This window comes from Adiantum capillus-veneris, chromosome 16 (assembly GCF_014529385.1).
Source record: "Adiantum capillus-veneris isolate H3 chromosome 16, ASM1452938v2, whole genome shotgun sequence".
In the NCBI taxonomy this organism is placed as follows: Eukaryota; Viridiplantae; Streptophyta; class Polypodiopsida; order Polypodiales; family Pteridaceae; genus Adiantum; species Adiantum capillus-veneris.
The window spans coordinates 79,091,009-79,107,929 of NC_140946.1; positions in this window are offsets into that span (position 1 = coordinate 79,091,009).

Sequence of the window (16,921 nt, forward strand, 5' to 3'; positions counted from 1 at the left end):
CGAGATAGAACCTAGCATTTCTTGCTGTTATTAGAGTGCAGAGGCACGACATGCTGTTCTCTATATTCCACTAAATATTCCGCTTATTATCTTACAACTCTAAGGAAATCTCTCTTTTTTTGTATAAGATATGGCAATTCTCTCTTAGTATAGTTTAGAAACTTTGTAGATGTATAAGCATTGTTGCTTCGTAAAATTAAAGTTAAAATCAAAATTATGGTGTTGAATGTAGTTGTGGATCATTGCATGGTTTGTAATAGCTTTGCTACTAGCTTGGGTTTCTCATTGCTTAACATCAAGTATCAACTGCGCAAAAGAATCTAGAGTCTAATTTTGAACAATTATATTGCAGCGATTACTTAGGGATTCAAGATCCTACTATTATTAAAGTAGGATCTTCATTCATCTTTCTTATCAAAGCCGGTTTGGTTTCTTTATTTCATTTGCTCGGATTTTCCTTCGCTCAAAAATTTAAATTCTTACTCGCCATACGGTAAGACTCCGCGTATAATGTCCAAGTGCTCAAAACAATGTGATATTTCACATAAGCACAACACTCATCATGTACATGAATATATGTCTGGATTTCAATTTGGATGTTGTTTGGACAAGCTATCACCACTAGAACTCCGTGCAGTCTTGAAACTGGACTTTGGCTTAATTCTGAGTATATGAGGCTTAAATGGGATGAACTTGGGTAGATGCATTCACAATCTTGTTGTGGAGGCTTAGATTGGTCATTGTTAATCTCCACATCCATCTTCAAAGAAGTAAGACTTTATACGCATATAAAGTCCACTGTGTTACAATTGACTCACACCTTCAATGTAGGTAGTTATTAGCATGTGATACCCATCTATGATATTGGAATTGGAAGTTGGATTCTCCTCCTGAGCTTGGAGCCAAATTTCACTTATGGAGCTAAGGATTCCGATATTGGGTTAAGATGGGTAAATGGACACGGAGTTTGATAACACTTGAGCTTTGGGTTAATATTGTTGGGAAAAAATCCTTGGAGTTGAGAGTTTTGCCCTAGTGTGTCCTCTAATCATTGGGAGACTTGATACGCGGATGAAGTCTTCATTGAGTTTTTTGGCTTAGGATTCTTCTGTAGCTTCCTTTGGTGTCTAGGACTCCCATTATAAACTCCGATTCTCATTTGGATGTGGGCTAATTGGATGGGGTCTAGAATACTCTATAGGAGGAACTTTTTGCTTTTGTACTTCAAGTGGTCATTATCTAGCCCTAATTTGTCCAAATTGAAGGTATGCATTGTATGCAACATGGTGCACAAACCAGTGTTGAGAATTTCTTGGTTTGGCTGCTACATAATAGTTTGGACTTTATACACATATAAAGACTGCTGATGCAAAACAGTTCAAAACTCCGCAGGCTACTGCTATATGGCTTGTGTAAAGTGTCCATCAATTCTAATATGAATTTGGGCTTGTAAATTGTGTTAAAAGGCTTCAAAGGATGCCATTACATATGTTTAGCTTTTCTAATGAATGAATATCATATCACCTCCAATTATGATTGATGTGTGCTAGAGGGCTCATGATGATGTGTTCCAAGAGCTAAAGGCTTTAAATCCTAGCTAGCCTGCCATATCAAGACTAATAGACTTTATACACGTATAAAGTCTTCTTTAGAATTCTTGACCCAGAATTGTTGCAGACATAGTTTATGATGTTTATAATGCTTTGATAGGTGCACACATGAAATTGGGTAAGTGTTCTTGAGCTTAAGTCCATAAATCATGTTATGACACTTTGTTTTTGAAAATGAAGTGAGTAATGACCAATACATTCCTAATTTGGTGTAGAGCCTTGGTGTGATATACTTTCAAGTCAAGATGATCAGTTTGTTAGCAACACTCCTTTATTGCAGAGTTAGACTTTATATGCAAATGAAGTCTATTCTTACAGAATGCATTTTTGAGCATAGTCATATGATATTTGGGCTAGGTTTATGATGTGTAAAAAATTTCACATGATTTGGAGCCATTTTGATAAGTCTAAAGACAAATATTGACTGACACTTTGGTTTTTTAGGTTCTTCGGTGCCTGTACTAGCTCCAAATTGAATGAAATTTTGTATATTCCATTTAGAGGGTACAGAGAATGATGCTGTGAATTCATGTGAGTGCTTCTTGTGCAAAAATTGTCTATGAGACTTCATACACGTATGAAGTCTTCAATCCGATAGAAATTGATGCTTTTAGGTGTTTAGTGCTTGTGCCTTAAGCCCTGCTAGCTGTTTTTCACTTTGAAAAGTCAAGTGATCAGTTTTGAAACTCCCTACTTGTTATTTCAGTTTTTGGAAGGGATTTCTCCATTGTGGCCATGTTAACTTACATATTCTTCTTGATCTTTAATTCCCCCACATGTGGATGTCGCTGAGCATCCTGTTGTGGCTATGATGAATCCTTTGGACTCATAGATGCCCCTTTTGGTGATTTGTTGCTCAAGTAACAACTTTTGTTGAGGAGAGTGTCGACGATGGTTTTTCTTGATGTTTGACCCTACATGGTGGTTGTTGATGATATGTCGATGAAGCTTGTGAAATTTGGTGGCAAACAGACACCTGTCTCGATCGTGATGCCCAAAGGACGCTTTGCGGCCCCGAAGCCTTGCCAAATGTTTTCACCTACTTTTTGATGGTCGATTTGGACAGATACTTACTTGCCTTATAGACATGCTTCAGATGTATCTTCTCTTGAAGTTTCGTGTCGTTTCGGAAATTCTTTTTTGATCAGTCTTTGCCGTGTGCCCGAAGAGGTTAGGGTTTTTTCGGTTGACCTAAACCCTCATTGGATGTTGTAGAGATGTTCTTTTAGTTTAGGGTTAACCCCTCATCAAGTCTTGTAGCAATCAGTTGGGTGGTTGATGCGTTGCGGGCCCTTTTCAGTTTCTTCCCCGCGAAGCCACATTGCCGATTTTTGAGCGACAAAGAGAGCGTAGAACAAGAAAAACTCATGGTAACAAGTCTACCTCTCATATCTGGCACCGGTTGGTGCGTCGCGTGCGTCATATGGAGTCACAAAAGATCCGATCGCTCTAGGTCTCTGAAGCTCTCTCTCATTTGTGAATAGTGAAAATGAGCTATTAAGTGGGCCCAAAAGAACTTATATCGGGGTTTCTGGACCACTTTTTACCAAATTTGACATGTGCTCCTATCTTGTTGTGAAATGTACTTTAGGCTCATAAATTCCTTCATTTGGACTCTGGTTGCTTTGTTTTTGAAAGATTTGTCAATTGGCCAAAGATCTGCTAATTTGGCTATCTGCAACTTTTTCACATATTTGCACTCCGTCTAAGTTGTCGATTGCTTGTTGATCACTCTTATATTTTTCTTTTGTCATGAAGTTATCATTTCACCTGCTTTTTTTATTTTTCTTTGTTTTTGGCTAAAAAATAATAAAAAATAAAGGAAAAAATCTCTAACTTGACCCAAAAATTATAAAAAATTTGAGATAATTAGGTAATATCATAACAACCAACTATATACGTCTATCCGTAGTATTTTTTGCTGGATTGCTCCATTTTCTCACACTTTTTGTATGAAAACTGCTATATTAGATATATACACACACCTAGAGGCTCATCTTGGTGTTTGTCCTTTGTCATCTTGTTATTACACAATATTTTAGGGCATATCTATTGGAGTTTTATCAAAATGATCACTATCAAACATAAAAATGCATAAAATCAAGGAAGGACTTGTACTGTGTCCGTTCCTCCCCCCTTCCTAGTCGAAGTCGTCCTGGACGATTGTGTTGATGTTGAAGTGTCATAAATTCTAATATCTAACCAACCTCTTTTGTGTAGATGTGGCCTCTTTTGTTGCTTTTGCTGAAGATTGGGGTTTGGGTGTAGATGATTTTGGACTTGAAGGAGGTGTGGAAGAACTTGGTAGTGAAGGTGGTGTTTCCTCTTTCGTTGGTCTTCCTCGTGATCCTTCTTCTCCATTGTTTCCCATGTTTCCTTTAACTTCTTTTTGATGTCTTGCACTTCTTCCATCATGAAAGGCTCTAAGTTTTGCTAATCAAGTATCCCTTCCGTCTCTTCATATGCTTGGATGTAATGGTCAAATTGTTCCTCTAGTGGTTTAGAGAAGCTTCATCCAACTTTGGCTGGGTCTAGCACCCAATATTCTTCAAAGTCTCCTTTTAATGCTCTTTTTGCTCTGAAATGTTCTATCAATCTTTCAATCCGAGCAGCTTTTTGACTGTGTGTTTCCTTGGGTCTGGATTCCATGGCCAATGATGCTTTCCCTTTCTTCCTTGGTGGCTCCACAGGCTCATCTTCAGGCACGGTTTCTAGTTTTCTTCTTAGCTTGGTGGTGATGGGTGGAGCTGCTGCTTTTATTGGCTCGTCTTTGACGTTAGGTTTATTTTGAACCACTCATTCTGTGTCGGTGGCTTTGGCCAATGTCCTCTTGCTCCGATTGCCTCATATGAAATCTTTGTCAAGGTTTTCCCTCCTCCAATGTACTTGGGCTTTTCCATGCCCATGCCAACCACTTGCCCATGCAGGTATTGGGTGTAGTTCACTTCTTTGGGTATGTTGATTTTCAAAACCCAGGTTATAGTTGTTGCCACGACATGGGGAGGAGTTGTGTATTTATGTGGCCTCTTACTGCACACGTGGAAGTATTCGTTGTAGAGTTTGCATATCTTGCATTCCTTGGGTCCACCAGGTCTTCAAATGTCTGATTAAACTTCTTTTGTGCATAGACCTTTACCTTATCTCTTCTTTCTCAAACTAAGCTTCTCCTATTGTGGAGCCCAAGTGCATCTGCTATGGTTTGAGGTGTGATCAGAGTTGTGGTCTTCTGGCCATCCAAAGCAGTTATGAACGCGTTGCTATCTTTTGAAATAGAGCTGACTAGCTCATATACTCTCTGAACATCCACACCTGCTAGTTGTGCCATGTCAAAGTTATGGATGTCCGCTCTTTCTTCTCTGTTTTCCATTTCTAACATCTCCCGTGGATTCATTGGGTTATCCACTATGTTTCCTTTTGGGTCTCTGAAAGTGCCTTGATATACTACAATCCCTTCCTTTCAATGTGACCTCATCTACCCAGGCCTTGGCTGTCTTGAGTGTCTCCTCTGGCAGTGTATAGGGTTCATGGGCCGCAATAATGTCTTTTACAGACATCCTTTTCTTCTTTGCTCGTGATTTACTGGACTCCATAGATCTTGCAGACACTTCAAAGGATTAAGTTAGCTAATCCTACATTTTCTCAATTTCTATCTGTCCAAACGACTCTTAAATTGAAAATAGACTAACTAGGGCCTAAGGGTGCAGTGCATATGATGATAATTGCTTTTGGGTGTTCAATGATGATGTGAGACATTATATGTGTATAGTGTCTAAGTGCTCAAAACAGAGTGATATTTCACATAAGCACAAGACTCATCATGTACTTCATGAATATTTGTCTGGATTTCAATTTGGATGTTGTTTGGACAAGCTGTGACCACTAGAACTCCCTACAGGCTTGAAACTGAATTTTGGCTTAGTTCTGAGTGTATGAGGCTTAAATGGGATGAACTTGGGTAGATGTAGTCATAATCTTGTTGTGGAGGCTTAGATTGATCAATGTTAATCGCCACGTTCATCTTCAAAGAAGTGAGACTTTATACGCGTATAAAGTCTGCTGTGTTACAAATGACTTAGACCTTCAATGTAGGTAGTTATTAGCAAACCCATCCGTGATATTGGAATTGGATTTTGGATTCTCCTCCTGATCCTAGAGTCAAATTTCACTTATGGAGCTTAGGATTCTGATATTGGGTTAAGATGGGTAAATGGGCACAGAACTTGATAAGACTTGAGCTTTGGGTTAATATTGTTGGGAAAAAATCCTTGCAGTTGAGAGTTTTGCCCTACTGTGTCATTTAATCATTGGGAGACTTCATATGCGGATGAACTCTTCATTGAGTTTTTTGGCTTAGGCTTCTTCTGTAGCTTCCTTTGGTGACTAGGACTCCCATTATAAACTCTGATTCTCATTTGGATGTGGGCTAATTGGATGGGGTCTAGAATACTCTATAGGAGGAAATTTTTGCTTTTGTACTTCAAGTGGTCATTATCTAGCCCAAACTTGTCCAAGTTGAAGGTATGCATTGTATGCAACATGGTGCACAAACCAGTGTTGAGAATTTCTTGGTTTGGCTGCTACACAATAGTTTAGTCTTTATACACGTATAAAGACACCTGATGCAAAACAGTTAGAAACTCCACGGGCTAGAGTTGTAGGGGCTTGTGTAACGTGTCCATAAATTCTGATATAAATTTCTTCTTGTGAATTGTGCTAAAAGGCTTCAAAGGATGTCATTACAAATGTTTAGCTTTTCTGGATGAATGAAGGTCATATCACCTCCAATTATGATTGATGTGTGCTAGAGGGCTCATGATGATGTGTTCCAAGAGCTAAAGGCTCTAAATCCTATCTAGCCTACCATATCAAGACTAATAGACTTTATACGCGTATAAAGTCTTCTTTAGAATTCTTGACCCAAAATTGTTGCAGACATAGTTTATGATGTTTATAAGGCTTTGATAGGTGCACACATGAAATTGGGTAAGTGTTCTTGAGCTTAAGGCCATAACTCATGTTATGACAATTTGTTTTTGAAAATGAAGTGAGTAATGACCAACACATTCCCAATTTGGTCCAAATTTGGTGTAGAGCCTTGGTGTTATATACTTTACAAGTTTAAATGATCAGTTTGTTGGCAGCACTCCTTTATTGCAAAGTTAGGCTTTGTACGCAAATGAAGTCTGTTTTTACAGAATGCATTTTTGAGCATAGTCATATGATATTTGGGCTAGTTTTATGATGTGTACACAATTTCACATGATTTGGAGCCATTTGGATAAGTCTAAAGCTAAATATTGGAATTAGACTAACACTTTGCTTTTTTGGGTTCTTGGGTGCCTCTAATAGCTCCAAATTGAATGAAATTTTGTATATTCCATTTCGAGGGTACAAAGAATGATTCTATGAATTCATGTGAGTGCTTCTTGTGCAAAAATTGTCAGTGAGACTTCATACGCATATGAAGTCTTCAATGTGATAAAAACTGATGCTTTTAGGTGTTTGGTGCTTGTGCCTTAAGCCCTGCTAGCTGTTTTTTCACTTTAAAAAGTCAAGCGATCAGTTTTGAAACTCTTTGCTTGGTATTTCAGTTTTTGGAAGGATTTCTTCATCGTGGCCATGTTAACTTGAAAATTATTCTTGATCTTTAATTCCCCCGCGTGTGGATGTCTTTGGGCATCCTCCTGTGGCTATGATGAATCCTTTGGACTCACAGATGCCCATTTTGCCGATTTGTCGCTCAAATAGCATCTTTCGTTGAGGGGCCTGTCGGCGATGGTTTTTCTTGATGTTTGACCTTACATGCTAGTTTTTGATGATATGTCGATGAAGCCTGTGAAATTTGGTGGCAAACGCACACCTGTCTCGGTCGTGAGGCCCAAATGACGCTTTGCAGCCCCGAAGCCTTGCCCAATGTTTTGACCCACTTTTTGATGGTCGATTCGGACAGAGACTTACTTGCTTTATAAACATGCTTGAGATGTATCTTCTCTTGACGTTTCGTGTCGTTTTGGCAATTCTCGTGTGCTCGAAGAGGTTAGGGTTTTTTCGGTTGACTTAAGCCCACATTGGAGGTCGTAGAGGTGTTGTTTTAGTTTAAAGTTAACCCCCCATTAAGTCTTGTAGCAACCAATTGGGTGGTTGATGCGTTACGGGCCCTTTTGAGTTTCTTTCCCGCGAAGCCACATTACCAATTTTTGAAGTTTTTTGCGACAAAGAGAGTGTAGAACAAGAAAAAATCATGGTAACAAGTCTATTTCTCATAATTGGCACCGGTTGGTGTGTCGTGCGCCTCGTATGGAGTCCCACAAGATCTGATCGCTCTAGGTCTTTCAAGTTCTCTCTCATTAGTGAATAGTGAAAATGAGCTATTAAGTGGGCCCAAAAGAACTTATATCGGGGTTTCTAGACCACTTTTAACCAAATTTGACATGTGCGCCTATCTTGTTGTGAAATGTACTTTAGGCTCAAAAATTTCTTCATTTGGTCTCTGGTTGCTCTGTTTTCAAAGATTTGCCAATTGGCCAAAGATCTTCCAATTTGGCTTTCCACAACTTTTTCACATATTTGCACTCCGTCTTCAACATAAGTTTTCCATTGCTTATTGATCACTCTTCTATTTTTCTTTGTTTTTGGTTGAAAAAATAATAAAAAATAAAGGAAAATATCTAAATCGACCCAAAAATTACCAAAAATTTGAGATAATTAGGTAATATAATAACAACCCACTATATACATCTATCCGTAGTATTTTTGGCCGGATTGCTCCGTTTTCTCACTTTTTCTACATGAAAACTGCTATATTAGATATATACACACACCTAGAGGCTCATCTTGGTGTTTGTCCTCTGTCATCTTTTTATTACACAATATTTTAGGGCATATCTGTTTGATTTTTATCAAAATGATGGCAATCACACATAAGAATGCGTAAAATCAAGGAAGACAATGCCCTTTTTTACACTTGTAGCGTGTCGTTTCCTCCCCCCTTCCTAGTCGAAGTCCTCCTGGACGATCGGGTCAATGTTGAACTGTCATAAGATCCAATATTTAGCCAGAACAAATGATTTTCTCATATTAAACTAATTGTTTAATCTTCCTTATTTGCCATCAAACAAGAAAACTCTATCTTTTCAATGAATGCATCACCATCCTCATCTACATGACCATAGAACCTTGGAGACTCTGTCACCATAGCCATCAAAGCTGTCAATTGAAGGTCACTTGAAGAAGATCCTTGGTGGTGGGCACCAAAACACTGTTGGGAAACAAGCAAACTGAAACATCTCTATAGTGATGTCACCCAAGAGCGTTGAAAGAGAACTACAAGACACCAAAAGCTTTGCAAAATCCTTTTGAAACACTACAAGTCCAATAGGAGTAGACCCTTGGGAATTTACTAGCCGTCGCCCACCCAAGAGACTATGTCACATAGGAGCAAAACCCTGTCAAAACACAGAGTTACAGCACACGCCAACCAATGCAGATGAAGACAAGAGCCTATCCTTTCACAATCAAACATTACAAACCCATAACTTCAACATCAATTCCACAATTCATAGATACATGCCCTCCAAATCTGTCTACACACAATTTGCCACTAGGCTGCCATAGCCATAACCTTGCAGAGAACTAGCCGTAACCTAAAGAGCACAACTCCAATTGGGGCACTTTAAAGCTTGAAAAAAATATTGAAAAATGACTAGCGATAAATCTGAAGATAACCAAAATTGATTCCACATGCCTCCATGAGCAAAATTGACGCGAACAAAAAGCTGTCCCAACACGACTACACGTAGAGAAGGCTAGTCGGGGCAAAAAACTGCATCCAAGAGCACCAAGAAGACACAACGAGCTAAAACCTGAAAATTTCTGATGTTTAGCTGAATATTTTTAAGTTTGTACATGATTTTAAGTTATATACAAGGCTCAATTCAAAAAACTCACTTACGGGCACTTATAGCAGCTCAACAGCTGTCACTAGACTAGCGACTTGCAGTTCATGTACATGTTCTTGCTAAAGCAAGCTAAAAAATCCACAAAAAGAAAGCCATATGTCCTTTTTACATCAGGCGTCATGTCCATATGTACAAATTTACAAAAAATGGGGTGTCAGAAATGCGCGCAACATAGTTTGCCAACCTCCCAGTTTGGTAGAGCATTCATGCTCAGCAGTAGCATAAGCATATTGTCCACCCGGATGAAAGGGCCATACAACATAAGCAAAAATTGCATAAAGAAATACCAACCATACCAATTCTCTCACTCCCAATATCAAAGCATAAACCATATGTAGAATCCAAATCCTATTTAGGCATAAAGTACTCTCAACAAATACAACAGAGAAACACCCTTTCATCATTATAGCATGCAAGGAAGCCTTTAACATCTCATCCAAAAAGTCTTCAACTTTTATCTCAGCCATTTTTATATCCTCATGCATATCCATTTCATTCTCCCCACTCTTCATTAAGGCTCTATCCAATTCAACCATATCATGCTTGATAGGTAAGCCATCTTCCATATATGCCTTAGGCTCCTTAACAAGAGGATGAAACAAGGTAGCATCAACCATATTCACAAGAGGCATAACAAGAGAGCCTCCATCATTTTCCATATCTTCTAAAACCTCAATATTCTCTTCATCAATTAAGGCAGGATCATCCACACCATCATGCACGCCATGAAGCTTCTCATTGATAGGGTCCTCATTAACAACACAAGTAGTATACTTAGTTACTGCATCACCCTTTTGCATACAATCACCCAAAGCAGATACTCGAGAGCCCTCATCATACACATCACCCTCTTTGTCATTTTTATCTTCCTTGACCTCCATCCTATGATCTTTGACTACGTCATCTGTACAAAGAGAACTTCCAAGAGTCACATTTGTATCACAAACATACTCCTCTTCATTAGAACATACATTACAAGCATCATCCATGTGACTTGGATATTCAAAATTATCATTTTCTTGCATTTGAGACTCATTCATGACCATTGTAACCTTCTTGTCTACATCCACCTTACTAGAATCATCATCTTTGACATGAAGGTTGACATCAAATCTCTTAAATAACAAAGATGACATACATTGAGCATTCTTCTTGATGTCATTATGCATATGACATTCTTCTTTCACATGCTCAAGAGAATGAGAAACATGGAAGTTGTCATTGCATACGTTGTCCATATTTATGTCTAAAACATAAGATACATTTGTCTTCACATCTTCTTGAAATCCAAGCTACCTCACTCTCTCTAGCTTCCATTCCTTATGCTTTGCAACCTTTACTGCATCATCAAATGTAAGTGGCCTTTTAAGCTCATCCTTTAACATCAAATCACCTCTCAAACTTTTCATAAAAATACACTTTTTAAGCAGAAGAGAAGGAGCATCACTTCCCAAAGAAACACACCATCTTCTCCACAAAGCATTGAACTCCTTGAAAAAGGCATCTACACTTTGACCATCACATTGTACAAGTCATTCAATGGAGTGCCATACATCCGTTGGGTCCTCTACCTTCTTGAACTTCTCAAGAAAAGCCTTCTTTAATGCATCATAAGTCATCACCAATGGAGGTTGAGATAATTTCAACCAAAACTCATACTCGTCATACCATATCCTTGCATCTTCTTTCAAGCAAAAGAACAAAATCTTGAGCATAATCATTGGATCTTCCTTATTTGCCATCAAACAAGAAAACTCTATCTTTTCAATGAATGCATTAGCATCCTCACCTCCATGACCATAGAACCTTGGAAACTCTGTCACCATAGCCATCAAAGCTATCAATTGAAGGTCACTTGAAGAAGATCCTCGGTGGTGGGCACCAAAACACTGTTGGGAAACAAGCAAACTGAAACACCTCTATAGTGATTTCACCCAAGAGCGTTGAAAGAGAACTACAAGACACCAAAATCTTTGCAAAATCCTTTTGAAACACCACAAGTCCAATCGGAGTAGACCCTTGGGAATTTACTAGCCGTCGCCCACCCAAGAGACTATGTCACATAGGAGCAAAACCCTGTCAAAGCACAGAGTTACAGCACACGCCGACCGATGCAGATGAATACAAGAGCCTATCCTTTCACAATAAAACATCACAAACCCATAACTTCAACATCTATTCCACAATTCTTAGATACATGCCCTCCGAATCTGTCTACACACAATTTGCCACTAGGCTGCTATAGTCATAACCCTGCAGAGAACTAGCCATAACCTGAAGAGCACGACTCCAATTGGGGCACTTTAAAGCTTGAAAAAAATATTGAAAAATGACTGGCAAGAAAGCTGAAGATGACCAAAATTGATTCCATATGCCTCCATGAGCAAAATTGACGCGAACAGAAAGCTGTCCCAACACGACTACACGCAGAGAAGGCTAGTCGGGGTAAAAAATTGCATCCAAGAGCACCAAGGAGACACAAAGAGCTAAAACCTGAAAATTTATGATGTTTGGATGAACTTTTTTAAGTTTGTACATGAGTTTAAGTTATATACAAGGCTCACTTCAAAAAACTCACTCACGGGCACTTATAGCAGCCCAACAGCTGTCACTAGACTAGAGACTTGCAGTGCATGTACATGTGCTTGCTAAAGCAAGGTAAAAAACCCACAAAAAGAAATCCACACGTCCTTTTTACATCGGTCGTCATCTCCATATGTACAAATTTACAAAAAACGGGGTGTCAGAAATGCGTGCAACAATGGGAACAAGGATTAAGATAGAGACATGTGCTTATAAATGTATCTCAACACAGGGCCAATAGTAAAGGGCCCAAATGCGAGATGGTCTACCAAAGATCAAGGTTAACTAATGGAGCATAAGAACTTAGGGCTAGCTTAATTGAAGAACTCCAATAGTTAGTGTAAAATTCCTTTGACCTTAGGTAAGCTAGGGCTGAGCTTGAGGTGGGAACCCGGTCCGAGCTTGAGGTGCTTGAGGTGGAAACCCGGCCTAAGATTAAGGTGCTTGAAGTTCTTGATGATTGAGGTGCTTGAGATGCTTGAGGTTCTTGATGATTGAGATGCTTGAGGTTCTTGTCATGCTTGAGATGCTAGGGCTTCACTTGAGGTGAGAAACTAGCCCAAGCTTGCAGTGCTTAAGAGCCAAGATTGTGGTGGGAACTGGGCCTAGTCTTGAGGGGCTTGAGGTGTCAAAAGTCAAGATTCAATCCCTACAAGGAGGGGGCAATTCCTACATGAGGGGGATGAGAGAGAACACACAAACGCACACTCACACAAGGCATGCCTTGTACAAAGAAAGCAAAGGAGACACTTGTCAAATTCCTCCTCATGTTGGCCTCATGATGTGCCTGAAGCCTATTGGTTGGCCACCCAATGGGTCCAATGATAATTTAGGAGATTTAATTAATGGCCTTTGCATTTATCAAGTCCTCTCTCTCAAATGGGAAAAGGGGACACTTGTCCCAAGGCTACCCTTGTTGCTTGTAAAGCCACTTGTCCCAAGGCTACCCTTGTTGCTTGTAAAGCCTCTTGCTTGTGATTGGCTAGGCCTGGAGGGGTCCAATGAGCTTCAAGGGGGGGGCGACCAAAACAAGCTAGGGGGTTTCTTAGGGGGTATAATCACCCAAACACACTCACAAACACTCTCATTGTGTGCTATGCAAGGTGCAAGAGCTCCATCTCCTTCTCCAAGCTCCTTGACAAGTTGAGAGCCTACACCAACACTCTTGGCTATGGAGTGCGAATCCAACCAAGAGCCATGCTTCAATGCTTAAGCTTTCCATCTTCTCCATCTTCATTACTATGCTATTATGTATGCTAGCAAGAAGGTTTTTGATAAGTGAGGAACTAATTCTTTCTCTTATGACTTGTTTGTTCTTCCTCTTCCCTACCCTCATTCCCTGATAGCTCTCTCCACCTTCGAAGATGTTTGAGGTCTTGGGACTGAGGCTTGGGATAGTTAAAATTTATGTTATGCCTATGATGCATGAAGCTTTCCGTCTTCATTGCATCACCTAGGTCATAAGGAACACAATGATTGTATTGTAACAAGTCTCTCTTCATGGGAGAAATCATAATACAAATGCCTATTGGAGAGGGGACCGGATCCACATAAATCCGGTCCTCAATTGTTGTCATGTTCTCTAAATTCTCTATCTTGCAAAAGTATTGTTCATGCCAAGTTAACTAAATGCTATGTCTATGTTGTTATCTTCAATTATGTGCACCCACTATGCTCACAAAGTAATTCTCAAAATTACTCTCATTAATTTCCGCTACTCTCAAGTTAATAGACCAATTCTATTACATGAAGCTTTACATGGAAGTATGCTCCCGGGAAAGTCGTCAGAACACTAATTTTTTGAGTATTCTCGCTCATCAAGGTACTCTCAGTAATTTCCGCTACTCTCAAGTTAATAGGCCAATTCCATTACATGAAGCTTTAGATGGAAGTATGCTCCCGGGGAAGTCGTCAGTGTTAGGTTCGAATGGCAATAAGCTCAAGGTGGCTTGAAGCTTGGAAATACCATGGCTATCCACAGTAGAGAGAGAGAGAGAGAGAAAAAGGAGAGAGACTCACACTCAATAGACCATATTGTACATACATTATATTTTACAGCATATATTATTATTGGTTCATATACAAAAAGGAAGTGTTTATATACAAAAGGTCTCACAACCAATATCCGGCAGCTCATATCTCTAGGTGCCTTTTCAAAAGGCTACACACATATATGTAATATGTGTCACATCAAAAATTAAACTAGGTGTCGAAGGAGTTCCCATGCCCACCTTTCAACCCTCCCCTTGGGCATGTAATACATACTGAAGACCAATTATCCACATAGGATGACACTATCCACACAGAATGACAAGATCTATCCACACAGGATGAAAAATACCTCCCCTTGAACTAGAGAGAGTAGAAACGGATCTTCAAAGTACATCTCTAACGAAAGAAAATTCCCCTTCATCCTTAGTTTCTTCTTCTTGGACTATATGTGTTGCTCCTCTCACTAGCTTCTTGCCTTTGTTGTTACTGTTGCTGCTACTATCTTGAACTTTTGAATAGCACCTAGAAGTAGGGTGACCCTTCTTTCCAAAAGTGCTACAAAATTTATTGATATAGCAACCTTTAGCTATATGACCCATTTTACCACAGTCATAGCATTTTCGGACATTGGAAGATGATATGAAATCTATGGATGATTCACCTTCTCTTGCTATAAAAGCCCCATTTGTCGGTGTAGGTGGATTTTTTTGCTTCCTTTCTTCTGCTTGAAGTGAGATTACCACATCTTGAAGTGCTGGAGTTGGCTCCTTTTCTTCAAGAATTGTGACTATATGGTCATAGTTGGAAGGAAGTGCACTAAGAAGGACTGCAACTTTGTCATCTTATTTTACTTCGCATTGAATGTAGGTCAATTGTGTTATCATGCTTTTAAACCTATTGACCAAACAGGCTATGTCTTCCCCATTGAGCATAGTGAGTTTGTAAAGTTGCCTTTTCAAGGTAACTTTACTTTGTTTTGCTTTAGCTCCAAAATTCTTCTCTAGAACTTGCCAGGCCTCGTATGCATGTGAGCACTCATCTATAAAATGTACATAATTATCATGGAGTGCAGTAATTATTATGCCAAGTGCTTGTTCATCCTTTTCTTGATTGAGTGTGGTAGAAGCTCTGGTTTGTGTGCCTTCATGATCACTGAGAGATGTTTTTACTACGGCCCATAATGTTTTCTTCATTAAGTATCCCCTTAGCTTAGTTTGCCAAGTATGGAAACCCTCCCCATTGAACTTCAAAAGGCTAAACACATATATGTAATATGTGTCACATCAAAAATCAAACAAGGTGTCGAAGGAGTTCTCATGCCCACCTTTCAGTCAGAACACTAAGTTCTTGAGTATTCTCTTTCCTTGATGGTCAATAGAGTTTGTGAAGCCTGGCTATTCAGTATTTTTGTATCTGTGATTTCTCTTTGAATTGTTCTCCACCACTCAAACTTTGATACTAGATGATTGGAACTTTCCATTTTTTGTGTGTAGAAATTGTGTATTGGCAGTTCTTGAGGTTGTTGCTTTTGAATCTAGATTTTGGTATGGTAGTTGTTAGTTCTACATATCTTCTTTGGTACCCATATCTGTTTTTGGCAAGATTGTGGTTTTGGCTTCCTGTTTGTATTAGATGTCATTGGAGGGTGAACTGCAATTTCTTGTGGCTCCTTCTTGGTCAATTGATCCTTTCTGACCCAAATTTTCTTGATAGCTTTGTTGTACAGACCATGTTGTTTTTGTTGGGGTGTGTTGTGGTGACTTTTGTGCTTTGTTTTATGATACATCATGCTCCTGTTGTATACTAGAGTCTTTGCCATTTGGAATTGATCATATTGCTTTGAAGTGCTTTTTGGAATTCCTTGTGGGTCAGTGGGTGCTTGTAAGGGCTACTCTTCTTTGTTGTCCAGTTGCATATTTGATTGTTTGTTTTCCACTCTTGTAACAAAAGGAGATTGTTGTTTTGCTAAATCAGATTGTATACTTACAATGTTTTGACTCCAGTCAAGTTGTACCTTATAATTTCTTTGCCAAGGTTGCCCTAGCAATACTGCATGTTGTGTGCTCGTATCTTCTACTGCATAAAATTTATGCGGATAGACATGTTGTTTTACCTGTACTCTGAGCACTGTCCATCCCAAGACCTTAATCAAATGTTCAGAATAACTTTGGAGCTTGTTCTTCGTCTCTTGTAATTGGTTGTCAAGTTGAAGCTGCTTGTAAAGGTTGTAGGAGATCAAGTTGCCTTGAGCTCCCAAATCAAGTATTGTTGTTGCCTTCACTTGATTATTTCCAATTTTGACATCAATTTCAGGCTCCTATATGGTCTCATTCTCAAATTCTGTGACTCGAATTGCATTTATCTTCAGAGGTGGTCCATGTTGTTGTTGCTGTCAAAGAAGCTTCTTTTTTGATATCCTTTCTTTAGCCTTGTCTTGAGCTTCTACAATTGTTTTGCTTGTGTTTGTTTCTTTGCTTGATAGATTTGTTGGAGCATGTTTGGGGTTAGTGGTAGATGAAATCTTTTTAGGCGGCAATCACTTATCCAGCTAGGCATTTCCTCCCCATCCAATGTAGCAAGCTTGACAGCCCCACTTGGTGATAAGTCTTTAATCACAAAGGGTCCCGTCCCTCCCTTTTTAAGTTTCTTTGCATGTTGTTTTAACGTGTAAACCAAGACATAATTGCTACAGACGGAAGCCTGGCTACCCTGCAAAATACTCGAAAATAGCACATAGCAAGACATAAACGACTAAATCTACGTACCTGCCGACTCGCA